The 21,024-nt window shown below is 33.5% G+C and overlaps 1 protein-coding gene across 3 annotated transcripts in view; it reads left to right on the forward strand.

The window, feature by feature from the left end:
- Positions 1–21,024, forward strand: part of Tenm1 (teneurin transmembrane protein 1) — an 815,224-nt gene that overhangs the window by 597,909 nt on the left and 196,291 nt on the right. The window lies entirely within an intron of this gene.

Below are 21,024 nucleotides of genomic sequence, written 5' to 3' on the forward strand. Positions count from 1 at the left end.
CCTCCTCAGCCTCTTCTTCTTTTCCACATTATATCTATTACTTATTAGGCACATGTTGCTGGCTCCTGATATGCATACTATGCTATCTCTTTTAATTATTTTAAGAATTATTTGAGGTGTATATTATCCCCATGCTAATAAATAAAGAAACTACAGCCCAAGGGTGATAAAATTTGCTCAAGATATCATAATTAGTACATAAGAGCTATGATCTAAACCCTGGTCAGTCTGACTCTAAAATCCATGATCATTCTATTCTTCCAAATGTACTCATGTCTTTGGCTTATCTTCCTGTATTTTTTCTCTTTGCTACTCTTCCTCTAATAGCTAGAAGATTCATAACATCCAAGAATGATGGATCCTAAAAAGTCTTAGGCATTAAATCACTAACCATCTTGCTTCCTCCCCTTTCTTTCATATTTTCTACTATAATGCAGTTTGTGAAACTAAAGCTTAGAAATATTAAGACTTGTCCAATGTCACATAGGTGATAATTGGAAAATGAGAACTAGAACTTTCTTATTCCCAGTCCTGTGTTCTACATGGAACTCCTAGAGATATTTATTTAGTTGGCAATTGTTATGAGTATATAGAAACTCAGTAAAAATTGAAGTAATCTTTTTTGTCTTCTATATTTTTTAATTGGCATACTATAATCACACATAAAGATATTTAAGTAGTCAAAAAACAGCATAAGTTTACTGGAAAGTATTCAGATTGAAACAATAATAAAGATTCTTAGGCAAAGAAAAGAGAAATGAAAAAATGCCTGCTTTCCCTGAATCAAATCAGTGATTCTAAAATTTTACAAATACATGAAAATGACATAGATTATTGTTAAAAAGAAAATTCACTCTTACATTTCCTTCAGTAGTTTTGGGGTGAGGCCCAAGAATCTACATTTTTAACTGAATTACCAGCAGACATTCTGTGGGCCATTCTTGGCAAAACCCTGTATAATTCAAATATGCAAGGTTTAGATTAACAACATATAATCTTTTAGTGAAAGTGCCATAGCAATAATTTTTTAAGAAGAAAAATGATCACATTGTTCCTTTTAGAAAGCTTGGAGAAATCAAATTGTCATTTTGATACCAAAAATCACTTTGAGTAGTTTGCAAAGTTCAAGCTTTAATATACACTGCTACAGTAAGAATTAAACTTTTCAAGCTAGGAAAAAAACACAAGATGATAAAAAGTCAGCCTGGTTTGATTTATGATGACAAATGTATTGTAATTAAAAGCTTCACACTTAATGGGAACTTTGCATTTATTAATGATGCATGACATTGGCATTCTAGTGGAATAGTAGATCATGTTCCATATTATCCAATGCATTGTAGTGCAGTAAATACCCCAAGGATTAATAATGTTTCATTATGAAAAATAAAGTTTATAATCATTGTTAGGTTACTGGACAAGTGACATCAGTCCTCAGAAACTGAAAATACTGACAGACAACACTGAAAAAGCAAACATTACTGAAGATGAAATTGGCAGAGCAAAACCAGAAGGGTATTTGTAAATGTTAGCTAGCTGTGCTTTCAATATTAGGAAAAGATAACTGGAGATTAGAAAATAGAATTAGCTCCCAAAGCTCGCCAACAATTCTCTTGCCCCTTGACTCCATATATAACAGGAGGTCCTATAAATCACACCTGGAGTTATTTGAGGGAATAGACCAAAGGAGAAAAAAAAGTATTTTATGTGTGATTTTTTAAGGTAAAACTTTCTGCTGGACCTAGGAAGGACAAAACTGTTCTTATACACATGAAGTAAAGCCACCTAGTCAAAAGTAGTAAAATTCATACCTTTTATTATCATTACTGAAAGAAAAGCCCATCTAGTATGGTGAAAGTGGTATTGAACTTTAGAGAACACTTTGAAAACTTGTATTCTAGATATTAAAGGCCAGTTTTCTGAAATGCAGCCTCCTTTTTGGTTGAACTCAAATTGATTTTTCTTAGAAAATTTGGAACCTGACGCTTTGACTTTACAGCAGTCCCTGGTGCTTTGTCTTCGGGGCTTTTTTTGAAGAGGTCCATGTAAGGGAAACTTAACATTGGTCCTAAATGGAATACCATATTTTCCCTAAACCTAGAGATGTTCTTCAGAAATAGAAAGGGCATTAGAGGAAGGAAATAATTTGTGCCAGTCAAGGTACTAAAAATTTAGATAAATGTCATCTATTAAAAACAACCCTTCCAAATAGGTAGCTCATTTGATAGTTCAAGAAACAGTTATCTGACAAATTGAAATGCTAATCTTAAAGCATTTACCCAAGTCCACTCAGCTATTGGTGGCAGATGGAGGATTCAAATTCATGTCTCTATGAAAGCTCATGCTTTCCTATAGTAATGATCACTTTGGTTTACTGCTTGAGTTTTGAAAGCATTCTCACACATTTACACTCTATTTTCAGCACATCTGTAAGTTAGGAAGGGTGATAGCATCCTCATTTTGCAAATGAAGACACAGACTCAGAGAAACTAAACAATACATCCAGGTTCACATGGCTAATAATTAGCCCATCTGGGACTCCTAGTTAGGTCTGTTGATTCTACCTCACACATCAATGACTTTGTATCTGCAGATGAGAAGCTGTCCCTAACAGATTCAAACTGATCATTCTGGGAATTTTGGTTTAAGAAAAGTAAATGATTCTATCCCCTAAAGGAATGAAAGTTTTGGGGAAAAAATAATGCAATTTCTATTTGAAGAAAACATTTTAAGACATCTCAAACATACATAGATATTTAAAATATGAGAACCTACAACACTGTAATACTCTTTTATATCATTGATAGCTTCTAAAATAAAAATATGAAGAAATAATGCCAATAGAGTGAAAGGTATCTTTGTGGAAGGGTTTCCTATTACAGCTGACTAATTCAAATGTCAAGGCAGAGCAGAGAACCTTTATTTTAGCAGAGTAACTACTCATTTTAAGATTGCTCCATTATTGCTAGGTCTTTTTTTCCATTATACTGATTAATTTATGTAGAATAACTAAATTTACAACAAGAGTTAGTACAAAGGTGTGAGAAGAAAGAAAGCCTATGGTCAAATTAAAGGGTGAAATGTTATTGTGATAAAAAAGAAACAACTCCTTCACAAGGTGTAATGATTTCATTAAAATACTCTTTGCATATATTATAAAGAAAATAGCTTAAATATATGAAAGAAACATTTTGCTTTTTAATAGAATTACATATCAAGGTAATGCTGGCTGAGTTAACTTTGCTATTATAGATGTTATTATTCTTGTAGTCAACTCTGGTCACTCAAAGTAAATGACAAGAAGTGTCTTGAAAAGCTTTCATTTTGCTGTGATACACACTTGTATTTATTGTATAGGAATGAACTGTCTGAATTTGAATTTGATTGAACTTGAAAACAAAATTCCATTTATTGTCTATCTATTCAGACTTATCTAGTCCATAAGCTTTTACCAACTACTGTACATATCCAAACTACTCTTGAAAGCATTCCAGCATAGAGGTTCAAAATGTGGGCTGTAGAGCTATGCTGTGTGGCTTTAAATCCCTGAAAAAAAATCATTTACATTATATTATATAATACATAGTATCTAAAATTCTCCTCCAAATTGGGACTTTTATATATTTAAGAGGACTTAGATGCTGCCTCAGATTCAAGGTCCCTCTAACCTTGTCTTGTTTCTCTCCCCCCAAGCACAGAAAGAGGCTGTCTCTGTAATTCTTTTATCTACATTAATATTAGGTTCACAAAAGGGAGAATGATTGCCTTCCATCTCCAACTGGGAGTCATATTATCTATCTCAGAAGACTGAGGACTGTAACCATATCTGGACAGGCATTACAAATCCCTTCTAGCATTATATTTTGTCAGTCTTTTGGGATCATTCAAATTCCAAAGAGAATCCCTGTATATATAAGTTAATTTCTGTCTCTGGGTCTATTCATTTCCCTAATAATCATTTAAGATCCCTCAAAATCTAACTACCCCCATGAAGAAGAATATATAAGCTTCAACTGTATAGTTCTTCTTTGAGTCTCATACTTTGTATATGACTCCCATGCTGTGATTCTTTCCCCAGCCCATTAATAAATGTGTTTTTTCTTTAAAAAATAAAATAAAATAAAATTCTCAATAAATGTAAGCAGTGTCTAGTACTATTCTTATTGCATCGTTTGAAAAGACCTGAAGATTCAGAATATACTATGTTTTTCTTTTTTTTTTTTTTTGAGAGAGAGAGAGAGAATTTTAATATTTATTTTTTAGTTCTCGGTGGACACAACATCTTTGTTTGTATGTGGTGCTGAGGATCGAACCCGGGCCGCACGCATGCCAGGCGAGCGAGCTACCGCTTGAGCCACATCCCCAGCCCCTGTACTGTGTTTTTCGTAGCTACAGTAGAACATGTTTAAATGACATGTTCAGTATGTCAGTTTTCTATGGCTACCATAACAAATTACCCCAAATTGAGTGGATCAAAACCACAGAAATATACTCATTCACAGTTCTGAACCTGAAAAGTATGAAATCAAGGTATCAGCAGACCCTCTGGAGGCTTAGGGGAAAAAACCTTACTTGACTCCTCCACCTTCTGGTAGCTGTTAGTATTCCTTGGCTTGTAATTAACTATGTGACTCCAATTTCTGCCTCTGTCTTCATATGACTTTCTCTACTTCTATTCTCCTTTTCTGTCTCTTATAAGAACACTGGACATTGGATTTAGTGTCTACTAGGTTAATCCAACATGATCTCAAGATTCTTTATCACATCTGCAAAGACCATTTTTCAAAATAGGGTGTCATGCATAGGTTCCAGGGGTTATGACACAGACATATTGTTCAACCCATTAACATTTGGCAAGACATCTTTAGTTTCATTTCCTCTTTCTTCATCATCTCTTAAATTGATACATCCTGGAAAAGATTTATATCATTTTATATCAGATTTTACCATATCAGAAACCAAATATCATCAAAATTGTGAAAATAGCAAGTTCATCTTCAGTGGCTTGTTACCTCCCTCTAGGTTCCTAGCCTTCCCCATGTGGCTCATCACTCCTTGTTCTTCTCCCTTGTCTTATTCTATATAAGACCCCCAACTGCCACCCCAGCCAACTCTTAACTCACCATGAGTGGTGCCTCAAACTCTAAACTTACATTTTTTCTTCAACTTCCCAATTATCTTATCATAAATTTTAGTGATGCTTCATTAGCTCATTCTCCCAGAAATCTGGTAAGAAAAATAATGTAGATATTATCATGAAATTTTTTGAAAAAGCTGACACACTGACTAAAGATTCATTTAAATAGACTTGTCAATATTTTTGAACTTCATTTTTTGACAACAGAAAATTCAGTTAAGTCTTCTTCAGAACACCAATTGAAAAATGAAACTGATCATGTAGGCATGCAAGTATCTGCATTGTGATGGGATAATATCTTGTTGGTATTTCAGGCACTGTGGACTAACTATAATCTGACTCTAGAATTTTTGTCTTTAACCCAGTTCTCATGCCAATGAACAGATAGGACTGTCTCATCCTGAAATCGCTAATATGTGCCAGCACTTCAAAGTTCTAATTAATGATTCAAAATGATAAGGAAACTAGAAACTATTATTGTTATTTATTGGGAAGGGTGAGATTTTCAATGTGGAGAATATTCAATTTTGGATTTATTCTGACACCTTAGAATTTTACTAAGCTTTAGTTTTGGTGTTTTTTCTATCAGTAAATAGTCTCAGGACATATATACATACACACACACACACACATATATATATATATATATATATATATATACGTGTATATATATATATATATGTATATATACACACATACGTGTATATATATTTATATATATGTATATATATATATACACACACATATGTGTATATATATTTATGTATACACACATGTATATGCACACACACACATATATGCATTCCTTTAAGAGAGAATGTAGAAAAATATATTTCTAACATTCTAACACAAATAGTCTATTGTTTTAATTTATCTTGCAAATGCCCTAAAATGCCTTGACCCACTGGGTCTCCCTGGCAAAACTCAAACAATGAATAATATCTACTCTAAACCTTATCCTTGCCTATACCCAGCAACAAAGCTCTATTGGAGAAAAATACAGTTTGGATTCATGGGTACCAATAAAACTTCATGGTAACTGAGTTAGTTAACTCTACATTACTATGATAAAATAGCTGAGATAATTAACCTAAAAAGAGGAAAGGTTTAATTTGGCTCATAGTTTTGTAGATTTCAGTCCATGGTCAGTTGGTCCCATTGCTTCTAGGCCTGTGGTGAGTATACCATGGTGAGAGCTTGTGACAGAAAAGAGCCTTTCATCTCAAGTACAGAAGAGAAGAGGCCAGGGTCCCAATATCCCCTTCAAATATATACTCCTATATGACTAGAAAACTTCCAATTAGGGCCCACCTCTTAAGCATTCCTCCATCTCCCAATAACACTATGGGCTGTGAACCAAGCCTTTAACACGAGCCATTGGGAGACACTCATTCTAATCATGAAAGTCAGTAGTCTCAACTGGGCCATTAACACTAGCCAGCAATATTACTATATTCCTCAAATTACCTCATTCTATGATCCTCACAATTACTTTTTTGGAACTTGTATATTTTTTTCAAACTTCCAACATTACCTATCTATTCATTCTTAATGAATGCCCATCCATCAATTATCATGGATTTTATGATTATACATGAGAATTCCCTCAGTTTCCTGTCATAACCATATTGTGTCTGCACCCAGACTTTCTTTCTTTCTTCCTTTGGTTATAATGCAGCAAGTATTCTCTTAAAAGTCAGTCCCTCCTCCCATGCTCTGGATCACACCATTGTCCCACTTTCTCTCACATGTAAAGTTTAATCCTCCAAGTTTCTACTAGATCTTTCTCAAGGGCTTTTAAACATGACCTTGTCTCTCCCACTTAAAAAAAATGCCTGTTTTAATCCTACATTCACCTCTAGTCACCTAATTATCTCTTGCCTCCCTTTAATGCTTCAACTTCTTTTTTTTTTTACTTACTTACCTTACAATTACAAGCTTACTGAAAAGTATGAGTATAAAGATTTTTTTTTCCTGTAGCATTTAATAAAAAGTTATGGTCCCACTAGTTGTGTATCTCCTAGAAATAAGGACATTATTCTGCATAATCATAATATATTTTCAAAATCAGGGAAGTATCATTCATACATTACTACCATCTAATACTCAGACTTCATGTTTTTCTGATGATTTCAGTAATGCCCTTCATAGCAAAACAATCTGATTCAAAACCAAGTGTTGCATTTTAGTTGTCATGTCCCTCTAGTCTTCTTCAGTTTAAAATATTGCCCCAATATTTCTTTAACTATCATGAATGGCACTCTTAAAGGTTGTACATCAGTTATTTTATAGAATGCCTTCAAATTGAGGTTTTCTAATGTTTCCTCCTAATTAGATTCAGGATATGCATCGTTGGCAAGAATATCATTCAATACTGTATTCTTCTCATTTGACCCTCTCAGATACTGCCCATTATTGATTTGTCCTACTACCAATGATGTTAACTTTGATTGTTTAATTAAGATGGTATTTTCCAGACTTCTCCCCTATACTCTCCTCCTTTCCATTTATAATTAGCAAGTGTTTCGAAGGAGAAACTTTGAAACTCTGTAAATGTTCAATTACTCATTAAACTGCCAATTTATTCATTCATTTATTTATACCTGTGTGATCTCATGGTTTCTCATATTGTTCAATAGATTATATTTTTCTCCCTGTTTATTTTGATGTTCATGTTGTTTTGTTTTGGCCTGTGACCACTCCTTCATGGAGTTTTTTGGCCTCTTTTTCACATGTCTTCATCATTCTTTGAGCACTTCCTTACCTTCTACCACAAGAAGATGCTCCAGTTTCATCTTGTCATTTCTCTGCCATGTCCCTGGAATCAGGCATTTTCACAAAGAGCCTTATCCTTTTTGGTAGAATGGTATTTAGAAGCCAAGTATGGGGTATAAGTATTTATTTTGCTATTGGGATGCTGCTATTTCCAGGCCTCATGGTGAACAGAGATAGGAAATATGAATGTATATTTGCATGCAGAGCATACTAATTTATATATATATATATATATATATATATATATATATATCTGTTGAAAACCATGACTCACCATGGTTACTCAAATTTCAATTCAACATCACGAGGTCAATCCTTATGCTGTTCTTTATCATATTTGTAACATTCTTTTCTAACAGTGTGAAACCTGGATCCCATTGTCCTAAATATACTTGTTACAGTCATTTGTCAATGTATTTCATTCTACCTTTTATCCCCATCACTTCACCAAAACAACGGTCACTAAGTTACCAGTGATCACTATTTTACTAAATAAAATGAACATTTTTGATCTTCATCTTACTTGACTTCCAGTAGCATCTTAGAAAGTAACTGCTTCATATTTATGGAAAACTCTCTTCCATTGGTTTCTATGATGGTACATTCTCTTGATTTTCCTCTTATATCTGGGGGAAATCCCTCTCACTCTGCTGAATATTCCTCCTCTGTTTGACCTTTAAATGTTAAAGTTCCTCAGTCTTAAGCCACATTTTTTACTCATCTTATTCAACACTCATCCCTTAGCTTCAATTATCATTTTTACTGAAGAATCAAAATTTTAGTAGCTTGTTCTGACCTCTCTTCTTAAATGCAGATTCATGGATGTTTCATCTACCTACTTCATACTTTTACTTAGTTTTTTTACAGACACCTCAGGTCAACATGTCTAAAGTTGAACTCATCATCATGCCCCTAAAATCTGCTCTCCTTCAGTAGTTCTATATTGATAATAAGAGCATAATCTCTCACACAGTTGCCCCTGCCAAACCTAGATGGCACTTATGTCATCTCCATAACCTTTACTCACTTCATCTAATCAATCACAAAGTCTTGTAATTCTGCTTCCTAAAAATATTTTGAATATATTCGTTCCTCTCTCTCTCTACCCACACTCCCTGTCTCCACTCCTTGTCTCCACTCTAATGACCACTGTCTTTCAGCTAGTAGTCTTCTTTCAGTAAATTCTTACAGTAGTCTACTAAATGATCTCATTGAATCTCTTCTTCCTTTTACACCATTCTCTATATTATATTCAAAGAAAGCTCTAATACAAATATTTTTTTAAATATTTATTTATTTATTTATTTTTAATTATCGGCGGGCACAACATCTTTGTTTGTATGTGGTTCTGAGTATCGAACCCGGGCCGCACGCATGCCAGGAGAGCGCGCTACCGCTTGAGCCACATCCCCAGCCCCAAATAATACAAATATTTTTATTACTCTCTATGACTGTTCAATGTTTTCCCATTGCTAATACAATAAAATTCAAAAGTTTTAGCAAAGTCTATAAGGCATGGAATTCACTGACGTCTGACTCCTTCTCCAGTGCCATGTCATACCATTCTACCTCTCTCTTTTATGTTGTGGGAGACATATTATCCATTGCATTTCCTTCATCACTACATACAGAACATACCCACTCATCCTGTAGCTTTGAATTTAAATATCAGTGCCTAAAAGAGGTCAAAATCCTGACATGCCCCAATTAAACTAGGTCACCCAGTTAAAATCTCCCATTTCACTCTACCTTGTTCTTTCATAGTATTTTTTTTAGTTTGTATGTACATATTTTTGAGTGTTTATACTGTAGATTTCATGCTCCAAGAAGGTTTGGGCTATATCTCTCTTTGTTATTATATTTCTACCAGTTAGCACAATGCTTAACTCATGGTATACACCTAGCAAATATTTGTGAGATGTATAAGTGAATGTTTAAAGGCAGGAAAGAAGGATGATTTACTGATCCTCATATTTGGGTAAAAAATATTTCAGTCAAATATTCAGATATGCTGGGTGTGGTGGCACACGCCTGTAATGCCAGCTGCTCAAGACTCTGAGGCAGGAGGATCATGAGTTCAAAACCAGCCTCAGCAAAAGCAAGATCTAAGCAACTCACTGAGACCCTGTCTCTAAATAAAATACAAACCAGGGCTGGGGATGTGGCTCAGTGGTTGAGTGCCCCTGAGTTCAATCCCTGTACACCTCCCCCCAAAAAAATTCAAATGTATCTAAACAGACACATATTCTAGGTTTACATAAATATAAACATTTTTTTTCTTTTATGTTAGGCAGTAGAGTGATCTGATTGGCTAGTTTCTAATCATTTCACCTTGTGTCATTCAGAAATCACATTGTGATTTTGAAAGCTTTTCTTAACTCAGTTGCTCAAAAATGAAATTGGATTGTATCCTGGGCACAGCAGGAAGGCAATTTAAAGAACCCATGAACATTGTTGAAATTATCATGCAAGCTTATTAAATGCAATGTATATTTAAATTGAAAAACTTTCTTTATTAAACCTAGATAGGTGAATTTTTACAGCTTCCAGCACTAAACTATATTAAGTTTGAGAGTCAGGATAGATTAATTTCTAATCTTTACGGAAATCATTTTTATTAAAAAATGGAAAGTTAAGATTTTTGACAGTTACAGGGTTTGGATAATTCTAAAAGGGTCATCATTTAAATATGCAGGGGAGGTAAAATCAGAGTGCTTTCATGATAAAGATGATTTGTTTATTTTATGTGCTCATTTTTAAAAGGTGTTTTAATATTTAAGCTTGTTAAGGAAAATCTGAAATGTGGTTGAATATATTAAAACCTAAATAAGAGATTTGATTTTCATTACTTTTTGTAAGAGTTAACCAAATAAACCTCAGCCCAGACTTAGATAATAAAATTAAAAATATCAAGGGGATATTTTCATTTCTAATATAAATGATCAACATATTTGTTTTTTGTGAATATGCTATAATTTTCAAGTCCATGTTTTTTATTTTGTAAAAGGATATTTCACATCACTGAAAATCAGTTAATCATTTATGTTCTGAATTGTTTCTTTTTTTGTTCTAGCTTTATTGAAGTGTAATTCACAAATAAGATTGTATATATTTAAGGTATATAATGTGATGATTTTATATACTGATACACTGTGAAATTATCACTGCAATCAAGTTAGTTAACATTCTATCACCTCACAGTTACCTTTGTGTATGTGGTGAGAGCACTTAAGATTTACTCTCTCAGCAAATTTGAAGTGTACTCATATTATTTCAATTTAAAGGACACCTTGGTTTCTTGGGGTGGTTAACTTAGAGGTATGTAAAAACACTTGGAAAACTATTTCCCAAGGACATAGCTAACAAAGAGGGGAAAGAAGTTGCTTGTCTTTGAGTTTAGAAGGCTCTTGGTGTTTTTAAAAGTTGGAAACCAAATCTCAAAGGAGTACACTTTTTTCCCTCAAAACAGCAAGGATATCTGTCTAACGTATTTATTGGTAGTTTACAAGTACTGGGAGGTTGTAACTTGTGATAATAGGCCTTTGAAATCTCCACAGAAATTGACTATCTTCACATTCACTTTTCCATTCTACCTCTCAGCTGTTCAAGAGCTCTGTGCAGTTCTGTGTGCTACCCAAGGTTGGGGAATAGGTGATGGGGGTAATTCACTGACCAACTGGCCAATGAGGGTCCAGAGGCTCAGTCTCTGGGCACTGGCATGGGGACAAGGACCTTGGGTCTCTACCCAAAACTGGGGTTCACTGTGGTCATCATGGTACTTGGTGTCAAATTTAAGGCCTGAACTTAATTCCCTCTTCCTTCCTTAAGCAGAAGGCATTTCTCTTTGCACTGAGTTTCTTGGAGTTGAGAGAAGGGATGATTCAGTCAACATTTTCCCTCCAACTTTCTTCATTGTGTCTTTTCTTATTGTGCTAAAACCCAGTACTGTTATTTCTTGCCTGTTTTCCTCAGCTCTTATGAAGGTAATTTGCTGCATGAGTAGCTGTTCAAATTGATGTTTATGTGGACATGGTTGTTGGAGAACCATTCTCTACTTCCATCTTACTCTACTACCTCTCTTGCCATCTTTTATATCCATAACAGCAGCACCTAGTATGGTTATTTCCCATATACAACTGTAAACTAGAAGAATAGAATCTTAGCTTAGTAAATACCAAATGTAGCTCTCATTCCAATCACTGCCTTTCCTATATCTCCTTATACATAGGAATCAAAGTACAGAGAGATTTAGTGACTTGCCCAAGGTCATGTACCTAAGCTGAGATAGGATTTCAGCTCAGGAAATCAGGTTCCAAAGGTCAGACTCTGAACCACCAAGTATACACACTCTACATGTTGGGGAGAAATAACACTTTCAAAAAATTTTGAAAACAGAATAATTGAAAGACCTAGCAAGATATGAGTATAAATGCAAAAAGAAGATGAAACCATAATGCCAGGTTTCTTGCCTTAGAAACCAGGAATATCCTTGTGGTATTAACAAAAATAGTGAAATCAGGAGAAAGAACTGGTTTGTGAGTAGATTTAATGTTGATTGTAAAAGTGTTGATTTAAAGATTCTAGTGACCTACTCAGGTAGAAAAATGTAGCATACTCTTTGGCAAATAGTTAGTCAAGGATTTTAACTTTGACTAAATATAGCTAGATTAGTATACTACCTATGCATAGTTTTCCTACACTATGGTATAACATCACTAGAATGTTGATATTAGTGGATAGGCTAGATGCAATATCAAACTATTAATCCTTAGAAAAATGGGTGTGGCAACTTTAGGAAATGTACAAAATATATCTCTAATAGTTCAAATGGCAATAATAACCAGCCACATAGCCTTTCAAACTTTTTAGTGATTGCCATAGAGTAAAAGAATAATTTAAAAAAAAAACACTAAATGTATTAAATGACACGAAGTAAAACAGTCAAATGCTATACACGAGCATTTATATGCCTTTGTCTTTATCATGCTGAGGATTTTGTTGACTCTGGGTTCTTTATATTTCTTTTTTTCTGGTCATATTTATTTATAGGGGTAAAAATAAATTGTAGATGCATGCTCTGCTGGGCAATGATGGCAGCATTGTAAATATGTATGCAGCCTTTGACAGAAAGCTGCTTTCCTTGCCTTTGGAATGCCTTGAACTCACCTTCTGCATTAAGCTTACAGAAGCCTACCACAGTTACAGAGGTTACCTGATGATTGCTAGTATGGTCTCTCTCATAGATTCCATTTAGACTTCATTTTCTAAAGCATGGAGAGCCCTTACCAAGAGTATTGAATAGTGGGAGCCGGGAGACAACTCTCTGAGTTCTTTTTCATTCGGAGTAAAGTTTTTCAGTCCGCATGAAGTGTCCTTCCAACAAACAGCTTTGGCTTCTCCATTGAAGTACACATCAGATATGTTTGGGGGCTTAGAAGACTTAGTCAGGAAATATGGGCACTTACATGCTAAATGGGAAAACCTATTGTCTTAGAAAAACACCATGCAGGAAAATTTAGATGTGCCTCAAGAGGACTGATGAAAATCCATTTTGCAAAGAGGAGAGCTAATGTCAGAAATTTGTGAAAGAAGAACACATGAAATATCAGTCAGGGAAGGGAGAGAAACTTCTCCTTATTGTATTTTTAACATTATACCAAATCATGACAAAAAGTATGCTAAAATTTATATATAAAGAGTATATTTTAAGCTTATCAAGACATACATTTTAAATAGCCACTGTGAGCCAAGATGTAGCAATAATTATTCTATTAGTAGTTGTACATAGAAAAGCTTGCTTTTTTCGGTAGTCACAAAGTACAAATAGGTAGCAATGGTGTCAATAAAGTCTGGAAAGCTGTGGATAGACCAAAATAAATTTTCTCTTAGCTAAGCAATCAGTTCAAAACATGGCCTACCTCAAATAATTAAGCTCTTCCAAAATTAACATTTGCTCCTTAAGAGTGATGATTTTACCCAGACGTTCTGGAACCTATTGAGTTGAGTGATAAGCATTTGTGAGATAGTGCCTAGATTTCAACGTTCTATTTTGGCATTGAGAATGCTATTGTGTAGGTAAAAGTGTCAGGTTTACAATCAAAGAACTGAGACACTGTCTTACAATCTGTAGCCATGAATGAGTAAAAGTTTGCCTCATCCTCCAAAGTTTCAGAAGATTGACCAAATGAAGGAAAATGTGACATGTAGAGTTAGAAGAGAACATGTTATTTAGCAAACAAGAAATCAGGATTTATTCCAAAGGAAAGATTCTACATAGTGAAAAAGCCAGCTAAATATTTTATTGAATTCAAAAATGGAGAACCAGGCTTGGATACTTCTGCCTTTCAGGTTTTTTTATATCTACCAAAACAGTGAGCCACGTTATAAACGCCATATGTGATAACCAAGATCCAAGAAACCTTAAGCTAAAAGTCATTACAGTTCTTGGTCTTCAAAAAGTAAGTTTGGAATTTCTGTTCTTATCCATCAAGAATTTGAGACTCAAAACTGTGGGGCCAGAATGTGTTGTTGTTCTTGTTACTGCTACTTGTATGCTGCTCTTTGTGTAAAGAGAAGTAGCTGACATTTTGTTGTATTTTCAGTTAGATTGTTGTTCTTGTGTAAGAAAACATTAAGACTATTAAAAATATGGGGCTGGGGTTGTGGCTCAGTGGTAGAATGCTCGCCTAGCACATGGGAGGACCTGGGTTCGATCCTCAGCACTACATAAAAATAAATAAATAAAAATTAAAGTTTTTAAAAATACCATTAAAAATATATTGTAATGTTGAGGCTGAGGGGCAAGTATTATGCTTATGCCATAGATTTTCTGTATTCAAATGAGATATACTGTTATGCCTCAAACACATTATGTTAGCTTTCTCTTACTATAACAAATACCTGAGATAATCAACATATAAAGAATAAAAGGTTTATTTAAGCTCACAGGTTTAGAGTTCTCTCAACAATCAATTGCCCTGTTGCTTTTGGGCCTGTTGCAATGTAGCACATCATGACAGTAGGATATGATGGAGCAAAGCTGCTCACCTTATGGCCTGGGAGTTAGAAAGAGAAAGAATAGACCAGGGTTCCACGATTCTCTTGGAGGACATATTCCCAATGAACTAAAGACCTCCCAGTAAGCCCTACCTCTTGAAGATTTCATCACCTCCCATCAGCACCAAATAGAGGGTCAGCCCTTTAACACATAGACCTTTGGGGGACATTGAAGGTCCAAACTACAAGGCTGGGGTTGTGGCTCAGAGGTAGAGCACTTGCCTAGCATGTGTGAGTCACTGGGTTTGATCCTCAGCACCATATATAAATAAATAAAATAAAATAAAGGTATTGTGTACATCTACAACTAAAAATATTTTTTTAAAAATTCAAACTACAGCACATAGGAAATGTGATATAGCTCTCAGTGGAACCAAATCTTTGTCCTATCCAGGGACTTGTAAAGTTTGTGTAGAAGTTTTATTGAACTACTCTGAGCAATAAAGTAGATATGATTCACCATCAAATAATATTTCTTTCAAATTACTTTTCAGGGAAGGGGTATGTGAACCAAAAAGAAGTGTACATATGTACATGCATATGTATATGCATGTGTGTCTCTGTGCACAAATGTGTGTACATGTGTAAATTGATAGTAACTTACAATATTCCCACTCTCTAATAGACTATATATTGCTGAAGGATAGAGGGAATGAAAAACAGTAAAATGAAAGTGATTCAAATATTTGGTAAAACAACATAGAATACACAGACTTTTGTTCTTAATAATATTATTATTCTTGGCTTCAGTGCTTGATTCTATTGAGGTTCCTGATAGATACACTGAAAAGTTTGTCAGCTCTTAAGCTTCTTGGGTTGTTTTAGTCAGCTTTTTCATTGCTCTGACCAAAAGACCTGACAAGAACAATTTTAAGGAGGAAAAGTTCATTTGGGGGCTCACAGTTTCAGATGTCTCAGTCCATAGATACTTGGCTCCAGCAGACATCATGGCAGAAGAATGTGGCAGAGGAAAGCAGTTGGGAGCATGGCACCAGGAAGGAGAGAGAGAGAGAGAGAGAGAGAAAACTCTGCTCAACAAGGACAAAGTATATACTTCAAAAGGAAGGCCTCTAGCTACACCCCACCTGCTTATAGTTACCACCCAGATAATTCCTATCAATGGATTAATGGACTGGTTAGGTTACGGCTCCCAAAACTCAATCATTGCACCTCTAAACCTTCTTGCATTGTCTCACACATGAGCTTTTGGGGGAAACCACATATCTAAACCATAGCAGATTGGTACTGCCCATAGTCACCAGTATCACCTTACTTTTTTTCCAGTTATTACACACATTAACCACATAAAACAATGAAAAAATCTTCAGTTTCCCCAACAAAATTGTAGTAAAGCTTAACAAAGAGAAGGACTCCACTTTTCTCAGTTTTGTTCATTTCCCATTTTCCCTCCCTGCCTGATGTCATTCAACTGATTCCACTAGGTGCTGGGCAAATAAATAAGTAATAATATCTTAATTTTAAGAAATATTTAAATCAGAGGTATCCCTTCCTTGTTTAGAATGCCATATTGTAGTATTGAAAGTTTTACATAAAAGTATATTTTAGAATTAGATAACCAGATTCAATTTTGAGGAGATCCAATATTATTGTTGCCCAACATTAGAAACAGCTGAAGTGCCAAAAGTGACATAATTTTCTTTACTAGAAACTTTTTTCTAAAAAGTAAATCTTGGAAAAATTGTTCTAAGGGAGGCTCTGAAGGATTTACTATTTAATCAAGTTGTTCTTTTGTTGGCATGCAACAAAGAAGTATTCCAGTTGTATCCTAGTTCAATTTATACAAGTGTTGTTCATTGTTGACATGCATAAACAAACTTATTAAAAATGAAATGTCTCAATAGAACTTTAAAATGTCTGCCTATATTTTTCATGTTCTTTTCCAATATATTTTCATGGAAGAATGTTTATATTTTGGGATTCTTTTGTCATATTTTGTGGCCTATAATGTTAATGCATTTTCAACCAGATAGAAAATATTATACATGGAATAGAACTATTCATGAGAAAAATATCATTTCTATCATGTTTATAAATTATGCAACTGCCAGCATCTGGTTTCTGATAGTCTTTCCCCCACACCAACCACACTACTGATTATACAAAGGTTGAGATTGAAAAACCTCCTAGAATTAGTACAGATACTCCTTCTGAAACTGGATACAATTGAAGGAATGTTGATGCCATTCAAAATGAGAAATGCTTATTGTTTAAGATCTGCTGCTCCATTTGTAGTAATGTATTTGTTAGGATTCCCTTACTCATGAGAATATTGCTTCCCACCTGGATACTGGCAGTGCTGAAACTGTAAATCATACTAGTGGTTGTGGCTTCTATCTGTGAAGGGCTTTGTGTTAAGGAGTGCCAAGAATCAGGTTAAGCCATATCTGTGCTTATTTATTCTTTAAAGCAGTCCCTAAAGATAGTTGTTTCTTACTGATTTTTAATTTTTTTTCTTTTGTAAATTATTTTTAAATATTTCAGGCATTTTAAATATAATAATGAATAGCTGTAAAACTACTACTTTATTTTAAAAATTAACAAATACAAAATCCCTATGTATCCTTTATTTAATGAATTATTTCTTAATATATATTTTAATGATCCATATTTATGGGGAATAGTGTGGTAATCTGACACATTTATACAGTGTATAATGATCAAGGTAGTTGTCATGTGATCTCATCATCTGCCCTTTTCTGCACAAGAAACACTGTCCTAAGTGTAATCATTTTCACACACATTTTTTTTGGCTTGTCTGAATATGCATATACCTATGAAATGTATTGTATTATTCTCCTTTTGTTTAAATTTTATAGGAATGATTTGGTTTCTTCCCTCATTATCATGTGTTTAAGGTTTACTCATATAGAGGCATGTGTCTCTGCATTTTTCAAGTTAACTTCTGCATGTTTTTTATTATATGAATACACTAAAATGTATTATCCATTTTCCCAATGTTGGACATTTAAGTTAGGATACACACAATGTATACACTTCAAAATGTTCTTGGGTATTCTTAGTCTTTTCTGTTCCATATGGATATTAGAATCAGATTTGCAAGCTCTATGAAAAATGTTGGAATATTAACTGGAATTACATTGAATTTATGTAACTAGCAGAGGAAAGTTAGTACCCTAATGATATTGAGGCTTGTGAATCATGAACACAATACAGTATATCTCTCCATTGATTTGGTCCTTTGTGTATGTTCTTCAACAAAGTTTAAAAATTTGGATTTAAAGAATGTCAAACACTTTTTTGTAGATTTGCTATTATTGTGAATGGGATATTTTTTAAAAATTACATGTTCTAATTGGTTGTCCCAGATATATAGGCATGTTGTTGGTCTTTTTCTTTTGATCTTGTATATAGCATCCTTCTTATCCTCTTTTCCGGTTTTCATAGTTTACCTTTGTATTCAGTTTTGTCTTTCTCTCTCTGGGTATTACACACTTTATATTTTTGGTTGTCTCATTGTGCTGACAAAGATCTATAATATAACACAAAATTAGAAATAGCAGTTGATTCTAGTACTTCTGATATTAAGGGGAATATCTCTATTATTTCATTACTAAGTATAATGCTTACTATAAGATTTTGGTAAATCACCTTTATCATATTCACTAAATTCCTTTGTAGTCTTATTTTGCTAGGAGATTCTATCACACATAGTATCTAAATTTTAGTGCACTTAATATATAAGATAATATTTTTTCTTTTATTATTATGAAATTAATTAAAGTAGAATGAATTAATTCAATGATAAACTACATTGATAGATTTTTCTAAAGTTAAACCATCTTGGAATTTGTGCTTACTTGGTTTTGATTTTTATACTAAGGAGTATGTGTATATTATTTGCTTGATTTTCAGATATTTTATTGGAGGTTTTTGTAGCCATGTTTATAAGTGAGATTCTATTTTTTGAAACGTCTTTCTCTTTTTATTACCCTATTTTTGAACTACAGTATAATAATCTCATAAGATGATCCAGGAAGCTTCCTCCTGCCTTTCCCTATTCTCTGGTATACTTTAAATGGAGATATCCTCTGAAAATTTGATGAGACACCCAAAAAGCTGACCCATTTGCATTATCTGTCATATATATATATATAATATATATTAGTTTATTATATATAACACATATATGTAAATTATATATATTATATATAACATATATTTTATACATAAAACATATATGTATATTTTCTATTTCTTCACAAGTTTGTTTTCTTAAAAAATATTTACTTCATCTAAAGTTTCAGATTTCCTAGAATAAAGTTGTTAGTAGCATTTCTCATTTATTTTTAAATTTTAATTTATTGTGTTTATTTGTATCTTCATTTCTTTTTTTCCTTGCTCTACCTTGTTTCTCTATTTTGGTATTCATGTCAAAGGCCTGAATTTTGGTTTCAATGATCTTTTCTATTATTTCTAATTCTGTTGACTTCTATTGTTGCCTTCCATTGTTCCCTTCATCTTTTTATATGTAGTTCTTTTCAGAAATACTTGAATTGGGCACTTTGCATACTACATTTTAAGTTACTTTCTAAACTGCATCACACAAGTTTTTATAAGTAGTATTTTCACTGTTATTTAGTTTCTAATTTCCAATATAATTTTTAACTGTAACCCACAAATTATTTTAAAGTGTGTTGTTAATAAACAGTTTTCTTGGATTTCTCATTATCTTTTTATGATTTCTAGTTTTACTTCATTTTGATAAAACAGCTTAATCTGTATGATATGGTATCTTTGCATTTGTTGAACCTATTCTATATATGTCCATTATATTAAAGTTCTTAAGTGTGCTATTCAAATTTTCAACATCCTCACTAATTTTTTACCTTCTTCTTACTGATTATGAAATCATCTGTACGACTTACTGCAAGTCTGTGAGGTTTTGCTTTATAAATTTTTAAGCTACATGTTCTTACAGTGTCTGGATTGTTACATCTTCTTGCTGAATTATTTCTTTTGTCATTATATAATAGCTATCTTTATCCATAATAATGCTTTATGCCTTGAAATCTATTTTCTCTTATTATGGTGACCTCAAGTTTCTCTAGGTTGCTATTCTTCTATTGTGCTTCTTCCTTCTATTAGTAACTTTTCTATGTTTGCATGTTTTTAGCACAGTTGTTCTTAATAGAAAGAACATACTAAATTTTCTTTTTCATTCAGTTTCAGATTTTTCTCTCTTTTAAATTGTGTATTCAATTGGTTTTTATTTACTAGGATTACTGATGTGTTTGGATTTAGATCCTACCACCTTCTTTTGTGTCTCTTATTTATAGTATTTACTTTTTTCTTTGACCTGCCCCCCTTTCAGCCTTTTCTTTGATTGAATGAATTATCTTTATTTCCACCTTCTTATAGTTAGATGGCTATATATTCTGTTGCTGTTCTTTGGGTGGTCACTTTTAATGTTTTAACATTTTATTAAAATATAACACACATACAGAAAAAGTATGAGCACATAAGTATACAGCTCAATAAATGATCCAAGTATGAAATACCTGTTAACCACTACCCCAGTGAAAATACAGGATGCTACCCTCAGACGTTCCCTTTGGTTCCTTTCCCCAATTTTCATCTTCTTTCTCTCCTTCTCAAGGTTACTACCCTGCTTCTAATACTTGCCTGCTTTTAGGTAACTTTTAATGGAATCTTGATTTGGGGTATGATTTATTTTACCTAACATTATTTTTTGAGATGGCATTTTGCTATAGATCATCCATTTCTACTTTTATATGTCATTGTTTCACAATTAATTATTCATTCTCTTGCTAGTAGATACTTGAGGTGTTTCCAATTTTTTGTACATATAATTCTGCTAAGAGTACTTATACACATCTTTTCATGAACACTTGCTTGCTTAGTTGAGAAAGTCTAAGAAATTGGAGTACTGAGTAACAAAGTATACTTATAACCAACTTCAGCAGATAATTTCAAATTTTGCACTAAAGGGGTTGTAGCAATTTAGACAAGCACATGTGGTAAGTGAGATTCTCTGTTACCTCTCATTGTCAACA

The sequence above is a fragment of the Marmota monax genome, unplaced genomic scaffold (assembly GCF_021218885.2).
Source record: "Marmota monax isolate L192 unplaced genomic scaffold, Marmota_monax_Labrador192_F-V1.1 WCK01_AAM20220418_F8-fsc00054, whole genome shotgun sequence".
NCBI classification, from domain to species: domain Eukaryota; kingdom Metazoa; phylum Chordata; class Mammalia; order Rodentia; family Sciuridae; genus Marmota; species Marmota monax.